This window comes from Lissotriton vulgaris, chromosome 5 (genome assembly GCF_964263255.1).
Source record: "Lissotriton vulgaris chromosome 5, aLisVul1.2, whole genome shotgun sequence".
Taxonomy (NCBI): domain Eukaryota; kingdom Metazoa; phylum Chordata; class Amphibia; order Caudata; family Salamandridae; genus Lissotriton; species Lissotriton vulgaris.
Window position 1 is genome coordinate 1,544,733,712 of NC_141693.1, and position 13,570 is coordinate 1,544,747,281.

General features: G+C 44.3%; 4 non-coding genes across 4 annotated transcripts; all 4 read right to left on the reverse strand.

The window, feature by feature from the left end:
* Nucleotides 1-533: 533 nt before the first annotated feature.
* On the reverse strand, nt 534-606 carry TRNAR-CCU (transfer RNA arginine (anticodon CCU)). Its single transcript has one exon. It is a non-coding gene; the product is annotated as a tRNA-Arg (tRNA).
* Nucleotides 607-2,127: 1,521 nt separating this feature from the next.
* On the reverse strand, nt 2,128-2,200 carry TRNAR-CCU (transfer RNA arginine (anticodon CCU)). The gene has a single exon. It is a non-coding gene; the product is annotated as a tRNA-Arg (tRNA).
* Nucleotides 2,201-6,908: 4,708 nt separating this feature from the next.
* On the reverse strand, nt 6,909-6,981 carry TRNAR-CCU (transfer RNA arginine (anticodon CCU)). The gene has a single exon. It is a non-coding gene; the product is annotated as a tRNA-Arg (tRNA).
* Nucleotides 6,982-7,785: 804 nt separating this feature from the next.
* On the reverse strand, nt 7,786-7,858 carry TRNAR-UCG (transfer RNA arginine (anticodon UCG)). The gene has a single exon. It is a non-coding gene; the product is annotated as a tRNA-Arg (tRNA).
* Between the last annotated feature and the right edge of the window lie 5,712 nt (nt 7,859-13,570).

Here is a 13,570-nt window from a genome sequence, read left to right on the forward strand (position 1 = left end):
AATTAAAGCACTCTTTTGGAATCTATATAATGAGAATGTCACCAGTACGATAAGCTTTTGTTTTCTTTTTTGCATTTAAACCTCTTTCTTCATGAGATTAAAGCTCAGTTGTATGCTTTACATAGCTCTGGATTTTTCCAGAAGGGTAGAGAAACGGTTTAGACAGTAGTACAAACTGCTCCTTTCTGGATATGCCAATTTACACACGCTCAAAGGTTGTATACGTTTCATGAATCCTGACTTGCCCTATTCAAGTAGCTGAAAGCCTGTCACCACCTCTAAAAACAACAGTTACACCAATCCAATTCAAATCATTTTTTCCAAAGGAATATCTTCTGACGGGTCAAAGTTGTATCCGACAAAGATAGGTGTTTAAAAATCTACTTTGTAGTTTCAGAACATCAACATGACCCTGAAGAGTACAGAAGTAAAATGGTACCATTTCAAAGTTCCTAATACCTCATAAGCTTCTGAGCGGAAGCATGTAATAAATATATAAATTTTTTCGAAAAGTAATAGTGGATATTGGTTTTCACCTCAGATGGGACTCGAACCCACAATCCCTGGATTAGGAGGCCAGTGCCTTATCCATTAGGCCACTGAGGCACAGATGAACACTTGCACGCTAGAGGCATTATATAAACGTATTCAATTGTCAAACACTGGTGTCTGCACACAGGACATTTCTCAGTTCTCTCCATAAGTAAACTTCCCATTTTCATCCTCTTCCATCCCCGACTTTAACACTCTGTTCTGTGCTATAATGGAGGCTCTGCATTTCGAGCAAGAGGAGAGAAATTGGAGGAGAACCACTTTCGAATCAACACTTCTTCTTTCCTGGATGCTTTTCTCAATAAACTGGGCTTTGACAGTGGTATCAAGCCGTCCTTGTCTTCAGCAGGACACAGAAACAGGAACCAAGTCTCCTAACCAAGTTCAACCACACTCTGCAACTTAATAGACCAATGCTTTACAAATTAGCCAACTGTGTCATCAGCAAAGGCAGCCAATGTGCCAATCCTTTATAATTCTTCTGTAGTACTTTTCTTTCTCGTAGGCAAAATTAGCACTTTAACTGCACAAATCATACAGATTTTTACACTTGAAGCACTCCATGAACACATACTTACACACCTTGCATTTCATCTACACACCCTTAAGCTAAAAACCCATTCTGTCAAGTCAAAATTCTACAACCCTATTACATATTCAGTGCGTGTACATAGAAGCACTTCTTAATGCCACTAACATTGACAAGATTTTAGGCTGAAGATGCAATCTAAATGACTGTGCAGTATGTACTCCACTGCATGAATAATTAGGAATGAGAACATGATGGCTATAAGAGTATTGGAAGAGCCTGCTTCCATTCTGAACGGAAAGCTGAGTTGTGTGTCCATCGGTTAAAACCGACCACGAAGGGACTCGAACCCTCAATCTTCTGATCTGAAGTCAGACACCTTATCCATTAGGCCACGCGGTCATATGTCCTGCTGTGCTTATTTTTATAATGTAGGTAGTATGCAAGGATGGGAAATATGATATTGATAGTTATTTAGGTTTACATCCCATTGTGTTTTTTCAGCTCCTTTGAATTAAAGCACTCTTTTGGAATCTATATAATGAGAATGTCACCAGTACGATAAGCTTTTGTTTTCTTTTTTGCATTTAAACCTCTTTCTTCATGAGAATAAAGCTCAGTTGTATGCTTTACATAGCTCTGGATATTTCTAGAAGTGGAGAGAAACTGTTTTGACAGTAGTAAAAACTGCTCCTTTTTGGATATGCCAATTTACACACGCTCAAAGGTTGTATATGTTTCATGAATCCTGACTTGCCCTATTCAAGTAGCTGAAAGCCTGTCACCACCTCTAGAAACAACAGTTACACCAATCCAATTCGAATCATTTTTTCCAAAGGAATATCTTCTGCCGGGTCAAAGTTGCATCTGACAAAGATAGGTGTTTAAAAATCTACTTTGTAGTTTCAGAACACCAACATGACTCTGAAGAGTACAGAAGTAAAATGGTACCATTTCAAAGTTCCTAATACCACATAAGCTTCTGAGCGGAAGCATGTAATAAATATATCAATTTTTCTGGAAAAGTAAGAGTGGATATTGGTTTTCACCTCAGATGGGACTCGAACCCACAATCCCTGGCTTAGGAGGCCAGTGCCTTATCCAGTAGGCCACTGAGGCACAGATAAACACTTGCAGTCTAGAGGCATTATTTAAATGTATTCAATCGTCAAACACTGGTGTCTGCACACAGGACATTTCTCAGTTCTCTCCATAAGTAAACTTCCCATTTTCATCCTCTTCCATCCCCGACTTTAACACTCTGTTCTGTGCTATAATGGAGGCTCTGCATTTTGAGCAAGTGGAGAGAAATTGGAGGAGAACCACTTTCGACTCAACACTTCTTCTTTCCTGGATGCTTTTCTCAATAAACTAGGCTTTGACAGTGGTATCAAGCCGTCATTGTCTTCAGCAGGACACAGAAACAGGCACCAAGTCTCCTAACCAAGTTCAACCACACTCTGCAACTTAATAGACCAATGCTTTACAAATTAGCCAACTGTGTCATCAGCAAAGGCAGCCAATGTGCCAATCCTTTATAATTTTTCTGTAGTACTTCTCTTTCTCGTAGGCAAAATTAGCACTTTAACTGCACAAATCATACAGATTTTACACTTGAAGCACTCCATGAACACATACTTACACACCTTGCATTTCATCTACACACCCTTAAGCGAAAAACCCATTCTGTCAAGTCCAAATTCTGCAACCCTATTACATATTCAGTGCGTGTACATAGAAGCACTTCTTAATGCCACTAACATGAACAAGATTTTAGGCTGAAGATGCAATCTAAATGACTGTGCAGTACGTACTCCACTTCATGAATAATTAGGAATGAGAACATGATGGCTATAAGAGTATTGGAAGAGCCTGCTTCCATTCTGAACAGAAAGCTGAGTTGTGTGTCCATTGGCAAAAACAGACCACGAAGGGACTCAAAGCCTCAATCTTCTGATCCGAAGTCAGACAACTTATCCATTAGGCCACGCGGTCATATGTCCTGCTGTGCTTATTTTTATAATGTAGGTGGTATGCAAGGATGGGAAATATAATATTGATAGTTATTTAGGTTTACATCCCATTGTGTTTTTTCAGCTCCTTTCAATTAAAGCACTCTTTTGGAATCTATATAATGAGAATGTCACCAGTACGATAAGCTTTTGTTTTCTTTTTTGCATTTAAACCTCTTTTTTCATGAGATTAAAGCTCAGTTGTATGCTTTACATAGCTCTGGATATTTCCAGAAGTGGAGAGAAACTGTTTTGACAGTAGTACAAACTGCTCCTTTCTGGATATGCCAATTTACACACGCTCAAAGGTTGTATACGTTTCATGAATCCTGCCTTGCCCTATTCAAATAGCTGAAAGCCTGTCACCACCTCTAGAAACAACAGTTACACCAAAACAATTCAAATCATTTTTTCCAAAGGAATATCTTCTGCCGGGTCAAAGTTGCATCTGACAAAGATAGGTGTTTAAACATCTACTTTGTAGTTTCAGAACACCAACATGAGTCCGGAGAGTACAGAAGTAAAATGGTACCATTTCAAAGTTCCTAATACCTCATAAGCTTCTGAGCGGAAGCATGTAATAAATATATAAATTTTTCAAGAAAAGTAATACTGGATATTGGTTTTCACCTCAGATGGGACTCGAGCCCACAATCCCTGTCTTAGGAGGCCAGTGCCTTATCCATTAGGCCACTGAGGCACAGATGAACACTTGCAGTCTAGAGGCATTATTTAAATGTATTCAATCGTCAAACACTGGTGTCTGCACACAGGACATTTCTCAGTTCTCTCCATAAGTAAACTTCCCATTGTCATCCTCTTCCATCCCCGACTTTAACAGTCTGTTCTGTGCTATAATGGAGGCTCTGCATTTCGCGCAAGTGGAGAGAAATTGGAGGAGAACCACTTTCGACTCAACACTTCTTCTTTCCTGGATGCTTTTCTCAATAAACTGGGCTTTGACAGTGGTATCAAGCCGTCCTTGTCTTCAGCAGGACACAGAAACAGGCACCAAGTCTGCTAACCAAGTTCAACCACACTCTGCAACTTAATAGACCAATGCTTTCCAAATTAGCCAACTGTGTCATCAGCAAAGGCAGCCAATGTGCAAAACCTTTATAATTCTTCTGTAGTACTTTTCTTTCTCGTAGGCAAAATTAGCACTTTAACTGCACAAATCATACAGATTGTTACAATTGAAGCACTCCATGAACACATACTTACACACCTTGCATTTCATCTACACACCCTTAAGCTAAAAACCCATTCTGTCAAGTCAAAATTCTGCAACCCTATTACATATTCAGTGCGTGTACATAGAAGCACTTCTTAATGCCACTAACATGGACAAGATTTTAGGCTGAAGATGCAATCTAAATGACTGTGCAGTATGTACTCCACTTCATGAATAATTAGGAATGAGAACATGATGGCTATAAAAGTATTGGAAGAGCCTGCTTCCATTCTGAATGGAAAGCTGAGTTGTGTGACCATTGGCAAAAACAGACCACGAAGGGACTCGCACCCTCAATCTTCTGATCCGAAGTCAGACACCTTATCCATTAGGCCACGCGGACATATGTCCTGCTGTGCTTATTTTTATAATGTAGGTGGTATGCAAGGATGGGAAATATGATATTGATAGTTATTTAGGTTTACATCCCATTGTGTTTTTTCAGCTCCTTTCAATTAAAGCACTCTTTTGGAATCTATATAATGAGAATGTCACCAGTACGATAAGCTTTTGTTTTCTTTTTTGCATTTAAACCTCTTTCTTCATGAGATTAAAGCTCAGTTGTATGCTTTACATAGCTCTGGATTTTTCCAGAAGGGTAGAGAAACTGTTTAGACAGTAGTACAAACTGCTCCTTTCTGGATATGCCAATTTACACACGCTCAAAGGTTGTATACGTTTCATGAATCCTGACTTGCCCTATTCAAGTAGCTGAAAGCCTGTCACCACCTCTAGAAACAACAGTTACACCAATCCAATTCAAATAATTTTTTCCAAAGGAATATCTTCTGACGGGTCAAAGTTGTATCCGACAAAGATAGGTGTTTAAAAATCTACTTTGTAGTTTCAGAACATTAACATGACCCTGAAAAGTACAGAAGTAAAATGGTACCATTTCAAAGTTCCTAATACCTCATAAGCTTCTGAGCGGAAGCATGTAATAAATATATACATTTTTCTAGAAAAGTAATAGTGGATATTGGTTTTCACCTCAGATGGGACTCGAACCCACAATCCCTGGCTTAGGAGGCCAGTGCCTTATTCATTAGGCCACTGAAGCACAGATGAACACTTGCACGCTAGAGGCATTATATAAATGTATTCAATCGTCAAACACTGGTGTCTGCACACAGGACATTTCTCAGTTCTCTCCATAAGTAAACTTCCCATTTTCATCCTCTTCCATCCCCGACTTTAACACTCTGTTCTGTGCTATAATGGAGGCTCTGCATTTCGAGCAAGAGGAGAGAAATTGGAGGAGAACCACTTTCGAATCAACACTTCTTCTTTCCTGGATGCTTTTCTCAATAAACTGGGCTTTGACAGTGGTATCAAGCCGTCCTTGTCTTCAGCAGGACACAGAAACAGGAACCAAGTCTCCTAACCAAGTTCAACCACACTCTGCAACTTAATAGACCAATGCTTTACAAATTAGCCAACTGTGTCATCAGCAAAGGCAGCCAATGTGCAAAACCTTTATAATTCTTCTGTAGTACTTTTCTTTCTCGTAGGCAAAATTAGCACTTTAACTGCACAAATCATACAGATTGTTACACTTGAAGCACTCCATGAACACATACTTACACACCTTGCATTTCATCTACACACCCTTAAGCTAAAAATCCATTCTGTCAAGTCAAAATTCTGCAACCCTATTACATATTCAGTGCGTGTACATAGAAGCACTTCTTAATGCCACTAACATGGACAAGATTTTAGGCTGAAGATGCAATCTAAATGACTGTGCAGTATGTACTCCACTTCATGAATAATTAGGAATGAGAACATGATGGCTATAAAAGTATTGGAAGAGCCTGCTTCCATTCTGAATGGAAAGCTGAGTTGTGTGACCATTGGCAAAAACAGACCACGAAGGGACTCGCACCCTCAATCTTCTGATCCGAAGTCAGACACCTTATCCATTAGGCCACGCGGACATATGTCCTGCTGTGCTTATTTTTATAATGTAGGTGGTATGCAAGGATGGGAAATATGATATTGATAGTTATTTAGGTTTACATCCCATTGTGTTTTTTCAGCTCCTTTCAATTAAAGCACTCTTTTGGAATCTATATAATGAGAATGTCACCAGTACGATAAGCTTTTGTTTTCTTTTTTGCATTTAAACCTCTTTCTTCATGAGATTAAAGCTCAGTTGTATGCTTTACATAGCTCTGGATTTTTCCAGAAGGGTAGAGAAACTGTTTAGACAGTAGTACAAACTGCTCCTTTCTGGATATGCCAATTTACACACGCTCAAAGGTTGTATACGTTTCATGAATCCTGACTTGCCCTATTCAAGTAGCTGAAAGCCTGTCACCACCTCTAGAAACAACAGTTACACCAATCCAATTCAAATCATTTTTTCCAAAGGAATATCTTCTGACGGGTCAAAGTTGTATCCGACAAAGATAGGTGTTTAAAAATCTACTTTGTAGTTTCAGAACATTAACATGACCCTGAAGAGTACAGAAGTAAAATGGTACCATTTCAAAGTTCCTAATACCTCATAAGCTTCTGAGCGGAAGCATGTAATAAATATATACATTTTTCTAGAAAAGTAATAGTGGATATTGGTTTTCACCTCAGATGGGACTCGAACCCACAATCCCTGGCTTAGGAGGCCAGTGCCTTATCCATTAGGCCACTGAAGCACAGATGAACACTTGTACGCTAGAGGCATTATATAAATGTATTCAATCGTCAAACACTGGTGTCTGCACACAGGACATTTCTCAGTTCTCTCCATAAGTAAACTTCCCATTTTCATCCTCTTCCATCCCCGACTTTAACACTCTGTTCTGTGCTATAATGGAGGCTCTGCATTTCGAGCAAGAGGAGAGAAATTGGAGGAGAACCACTTTCGAATCAACACTTCTTCTTTCCTGGATGCTTTTCTCAATAAACTGGGCTTTGACAGTGGTATCAAGCCGTCCTTGTCTTCAGCAGGACACAGAAACAGGAACCAAGTCTCCTAACCAAGTTCAACCACACTCTGCAACTTAATAGACCAATGCTTTACAAATTAGCCAACTGTGTCATCAGCAAAGGCAGCCAATGTGCCAATCCTTTATAATTCTTCTGTAGTACTTTTCTTTCTCGTAGGCAAAATTAGCACTTTAACTGCACAAATCATACAGATTTTTACACTTGAAGCACTCCATGAACACATACTTACACACCTTGCATTTCATCTACACACCCTTAAGCTAAAAACCCATTCTGTCAAGTCAAAATTCTGCAACCCTATTACATATTCAGTGCGTGTACATAGAAGCACTTCTTAATGCCACTAACATGGACAAGATTTTAGGCTGAAGGTGCAATCTAAATGACTGTGCAGTATGTACTCCACTGCATGAATAATTAGGAATGAGAACATGATGGCTATAAGAGTATTGGAAGAGCCTGCTTCCATTCTGAACGGAAAGCTGAGTTGTGTGTCCATTGGTTAAAACCGACCACGAAGGGACTCGAACCCTCAATCTTCTGATCCGAAGTCAGACACCTTATCCATTAGGCCACGCGGTCATATGTCCTGCTGTGCTTATTTTTATAATGTAGGTAGTATGCAAGGATGAGAAATATGATATTGATAGTTATTTAGGTTTACATCCCATTGTGTTTTTTCAGCTCCTTTCAATTAAAGCACTCTTTTGGAATCTATATAATGAGAATGTCACCAGTACGATAATCTTTTGTTTTCTTTTTTGCATTTAAACCTCTTTCTTCATGAGATTAAAGCTCAGTTGTATGCTTTACATAGCTCTGGATATTTCCATATGGCTGAGATACCCGCCACCCCCTCTCAACACAATCCCCAAGAATTGGGAAACCGGAAACAGTTCTTGAACTTTTGGAAGGCGGGAAGGGAGTCACCCTTCCCGGCCGTATTTATTAAAATATGAAACAAAAGAAAACATTAAAATAACAGTTTCATATAATGTACAATTTCATTTCCACATTACGATGTTTGGCTAACCTTAACAGATCTCTAATACAAAGGTTCTCTTAGCCGAACTAACATCCTACAAAACATTTGACTTGAAATTGTACATCCTAACGTTAAGGGCCAACGGCAAGGTCGTAACCGGTGTCAGATCCCTAAACCAGAAATACCCCCCTCACTTGTGAGAGGAGCGACCGCACAGAGGCGTACCTCAAGTGCATCTACCAATTTCCCTTTGTACTTGACGGGGGCCCCAATAAACTCGACGCCATTTAACGGTCGTTCGAGGACTCGTGTGAGGTGTCTAAAAAGGTAGCGTAAACCCCCTCCCGCACCCCACACAACTTACCCATCTGCCGTCGCAGATGTCCTGGCCCCGGGAAATTCCCCAGGAGGGGCCGTAGCCCCTCCTATCCAGGAAGGGGCCTTGACCACCTTTCCTTTCCTTCCGGCGGCCTCTCCTTAGACAGGACCGCCTCCCCGTTGAGGGGCCAATTGGCCACCTCCCCCGCGCACTCCCATCCGTAATGGGTGACGCCCCCTCATAGGGATCTTCGAATTACTGCTCACCGATCATGACCTTACCGCCCGACCAAAAATAAATACGACAAGTCTAACTAAGTTACTAAGATTGCAATAGCAAACATCACTTATTACCAAGCGTCAATACTGCTCAATCCTTGTTCTGAAACTTTATTTGCAAAACATACTGAAAATAACCAATCTTTATTGCACTTAAGAAATTACACGATATCATCACAACCTGTAAGAAAACAGAGAAAACAAAAAAGATACTATATCAACTGTATTCACAACGAATCGCTGTCCTCAGGGGCTGGTGGGTGGGTCAAAATTGGCTCTTCGTTCCGTCTCGAGCTCACGTGCAGCGGGGAGGTGCAGCTTCAGAGCACAGGAACAAGAGGATGCTTTCTTGGCTTCCGCTCCTTTTAGCCGTCTTCAGGGTGGGCGTGAACCCGCCCCCGCCTGCCTCCGAGGGCGTGGCCGGCCGCGTCGGTGTCTAGGCCAGCCCACTCTAGGGCGGGAAAAAGGCGCGCCCCGGCTACGCCGCTTCGGGCATACCAGCCGAGACTCGCCTCCCGCCCAAGATGGCTTCCCGGGGGGATCGTGGTACTCCACCATACGTTCGGGGGGACCGAATGGTCGCCCCTTTCCATATGGTTGAGATACCCGCCACCCCCTCTCAACACAATCCCCAAGAATTGGGAAACCAGAAACAGTTCTTGAACTTTTGGAAGGCGGGAAGGGAGTCACCCTTCCCGGCCGTATTTATTAAAATATGAAACAAAAGAAAACATTAAAATAACAGTTTCATATAATGTACAATTTCATTTCCACATTACGATGTTTGGCTAACCTTAACAGATCTCTAATACAAAGGTTCTCCTAGCCGAACTAACATCCTACAAAACATTTGACTTGAAATTGTACATCCTAACGTTAAGGGCCAACGGCAAGGTCGTAACCGGTGTCAGATCCCTAAACCAGAAATACCCCCCTCACTTGTGAGAGGAGCGACCGCACAGAGGCGTACCTCAAGTGCATCTACCAATTTCCCTTTGTACTTGACGGGGGCCCCAATAAACTCGACGCCATTTAACGGTCGTTCGAGGACTCGTGTGAGGTGTCTAAAAAGGTAGCGTAAACCCCCTCCCGCACCCCACACAACTTACCCATCTGCCTTCGCAGATGTCCTGGCCCCGGGAAATTCCCCAGGAGGGGCCGTAGCCCCTCCTATCCAGGAAGGGGCCTTGACCACCTTTCCTTTCCTTCCGGCGGCCTCTCCTTAGACAGGACCGCCTCCCCGTTGAGGGGCCAATTGGCCACCTCCCCCGCGCGCTCCCATCCGTAATGGGTGACGCCCCCTCATAGGGATCTTCGAATTACTGCTCACCGATCATGACCTTACTGCCACAGGCCGGATAGTTGACCGGCTATCCGGACCCCCCACAATACTCCTGCCTAAAGGTCATGTCATAAAGTCTTTAGCCATGCTATCAGGTCTCCTATGAGTAACTCGTTCCCCATCCGGGACAAATGAACACCATCCCCCAAATACATACTGTCCCCTTTAATACAACCATGCGATATAGAATGCAGTGTACTTGAACGGAACAATCTACTCACTTTATTATTAATTTTCCTTACTGAATGATTCAGAGCCGAAACAGAAATAGCCCCCCGCCACACTTTTCGTGGGATCATATGGGACCATGCAATTGTGCACCCTGGAACTCTTCTCGCCAACCAACTTACCGTGGAAAGCATCGCCTCAAGAAGAAGTCGTCTACCAGTGGTCACCAAATCATTGCCCCCAAGATGTACTATGACTACAGACGGCGGTGACCTCGTCCGCCCCTAACAAACCCTCGAAAAATGATCGAAACTGGTCAATACAGAGCCCGCCCTTTCCGTAGAAGGACACACTGTACCCGTATTCCCCAGCCACGTGAATCATGTCACCTGCTTTGAATACGTCCGCGGCACGCCTCACGTATGAGTGGCCCACGACCCACACCTCCTTTTTCACAGCCGGTAATGTCTGATCGCTGGCCCCCCGGTGTCGGGTCGACTGCACAGTCCGCCCCGCCTCGTAGGCTTGCGCAACTGAAAATCAAACAAAAACAAGAAGCGTGAGTACATCATTACAGCTTCACAACATGTGCAACCGCACATACCTCTTATAACAGTTCGAGGACCAACGCCCCACACGTTTTACTTGTTCAACATTCAGACCCCTGGCTGTAGCCTCCGTAGCAGCCCCTATCCGAAAGGAATGGGTCCCAAAGTCGCCGGGGTTCAAGCCCGCGGCCGAAATCGACATCGCAAGCACCCGCTGAAACTGAAACCTCGTCAGTGGGGTGGCGTCAGCGTGTCTTAACAAGGTCCCCCCCCATGCTGCCACCCTCTGCGCTAAATATTCCTCTACGCACACAACAGGGCACATGGGAGACCCGGGGATCCTCTGGATGATTACGCAGTCCCCGATTGCACCCTGATCGGATTTGGACCTGACAAACGAGACTGTCATTGTCTCCTCCCTGACCTGAATGTGCTCCCGGCACAGTCCCCCCATCGTATCCTGCTTGTTCTTTGCCACTAATTCGCTTACCCGCATAGCCCCATGGAATGCTAATGCAAATGCGGCTCGGAACAACACTGCTTCGTACTGGGATGAACATGTTACCGGTAGCACGGACATTAACAGGGCCAACCTATCCAGACCTATCGGGTGCCTATCGTCTACTCTGCGACCCTCAAGGCGTTGCCACCCACGTAGCGCTTTCTGCACAACGAAAGACGCTGTCGGGTCCTGGATCCCATGAGCCCTTGCCATAAAGGAAATGGCGGCCCGATGCCTCTGAGCCGTAGCTACTGACTTGCCTGCCTTATGTAAAGAGAGCAGGAATCTCACTACAAACTCTTCCTGACCCCAAAGTTCCCCCCCGGCAGTACCCAAAAAGGCCCAATAGGAACGGAACGCCCCTTCATATGCCTTCCTCGTCCTGGGTGCTAAACTCTCTCCCACGAGGTCTTGTAGTTCGGGGCACCGAGAGACCAGAGAGCTTCGGGAAAGGGTGCCGCCACCGGGTCCGCTGTGGGCAGAAAACCCCAGAAGGCCTGCATACGGAAACGAGAAAGCGCATCAGCCGCTTGGTTCATCACCCCCGGCACGTGTCGCGCCCTAAACAGTACATTCAGTTGCATGCACAACAACACAATTTCCTTGAGCAGTCTCAGAATCAATTTGCATCGTGCTGACTGACTATAGATACACTCAACCACGGTCATGTTATCAGACCAGAACACCACAGAGTGATCCCTAAACCCTTCTGGCCATGTTTTCAAAGCCACCAGAATAGGGAACAGTTCGAGAAAAGCAATGTTACTCGTCAACCCGCACTCATGCCACCATGACGGCCATTTTTGAGCCGACCATTGTGTACCCAATATGGCGCCAAAACCCATACTCCCCGCCGAGTCTGTCCAAAGCCCCAACTCCTCGGAAGACACCGCTGGTTTGTTCCAGACAATTCGACCATTGAAATCCGCCAGGAATGCAATCCAAATGCGCATGTCCTGGCGAACCTCTGCCGAGAGTCTCGTGCGATGATGTCCTTCCTTCAAGCCGACCATGGATTGTGCAATCGAGCGGGAAAAAGGGCGCGCCATCGGCACTACTCTTAGGGCAAAATTCAACTGACCCACCACCTGTTGCAATTGATGCAGGTTTACTTTCGTTGCACGAATACACGTCTCAAGGGATAACCTGAATTTTAACACTTTTTCCTTGGGTAATCGAAAACAACCTTCCACCGAGTCGAGCTCGATCCCCAGAAACTCGATCAAGGTCGAGGGACCCACAGTCTTACCTGGCGCCAAAGGCACACCGAATTGATTCATTAGGACACAAAATTCATGTAAAGCCTGTCCACACTCAGAATCCCCGGCTGCCCCCAAAAACAGAAAGTCATCGAGATAGTGCATAACATGTTGAAAACCTGTCTTCCTCGTGAATACCCACTGCAGAAAACAACTGAACTTTTCGAAATAGGCACATGAAATCGAGCATCCCATTTGCATACATCTATCCATGTAATAGCGACCCTGAAACTGAAAACCAAGTAGACGCTGATCGTCTGGGTGTACCGGGAGCAACCGGAACGCTGACTCGATGTCCGATTTGGCCATCAGCGTCCCGGGCCCCAGGCGATTCAACATGGCAACGGCCTCATCGAAAGATGCGTACCGCACCGAACATACTTCCGGGTCTATCGCGTCATTCACGGAAAGACCACGTGGGGCTGACAAATTATGTATCAGCCGAAAGTCACCCGGGTCCTTCTTGGGGACCACCCATAGAGGAGAACACACAAAGTTAGCAACTGGTGGCAAATCGAATGGACCGGCGACACGACCTCGAGTCACCTCTTTTCCAATCTTTACCTGTACCACCGCCGTGTGCTGTAAGACCGACATTTGATTCTTACAATTTGGTACCCCCTGAAAATCCCCCACTGGGATGCGGAAACCATATGAAAACCCGTTCCGTAACACCCCAGCGGAAGCATGATCCGGGTATTCGCTGAGCCAAGGAATCATTGCCATGGTATCAATCGGGGTCGGTAAAGGCGCCCCTCAGACTATATTAGACCTGTTTGGCGCCTCCCTTACCACCGTTATCACCCGTTTTGGCTCTGCACATGGACTCAGGATGGGATGGCTGCCCGCACCCCCCACACTCATGTCTGAATTTGCATGACCCCTGGGGCCTG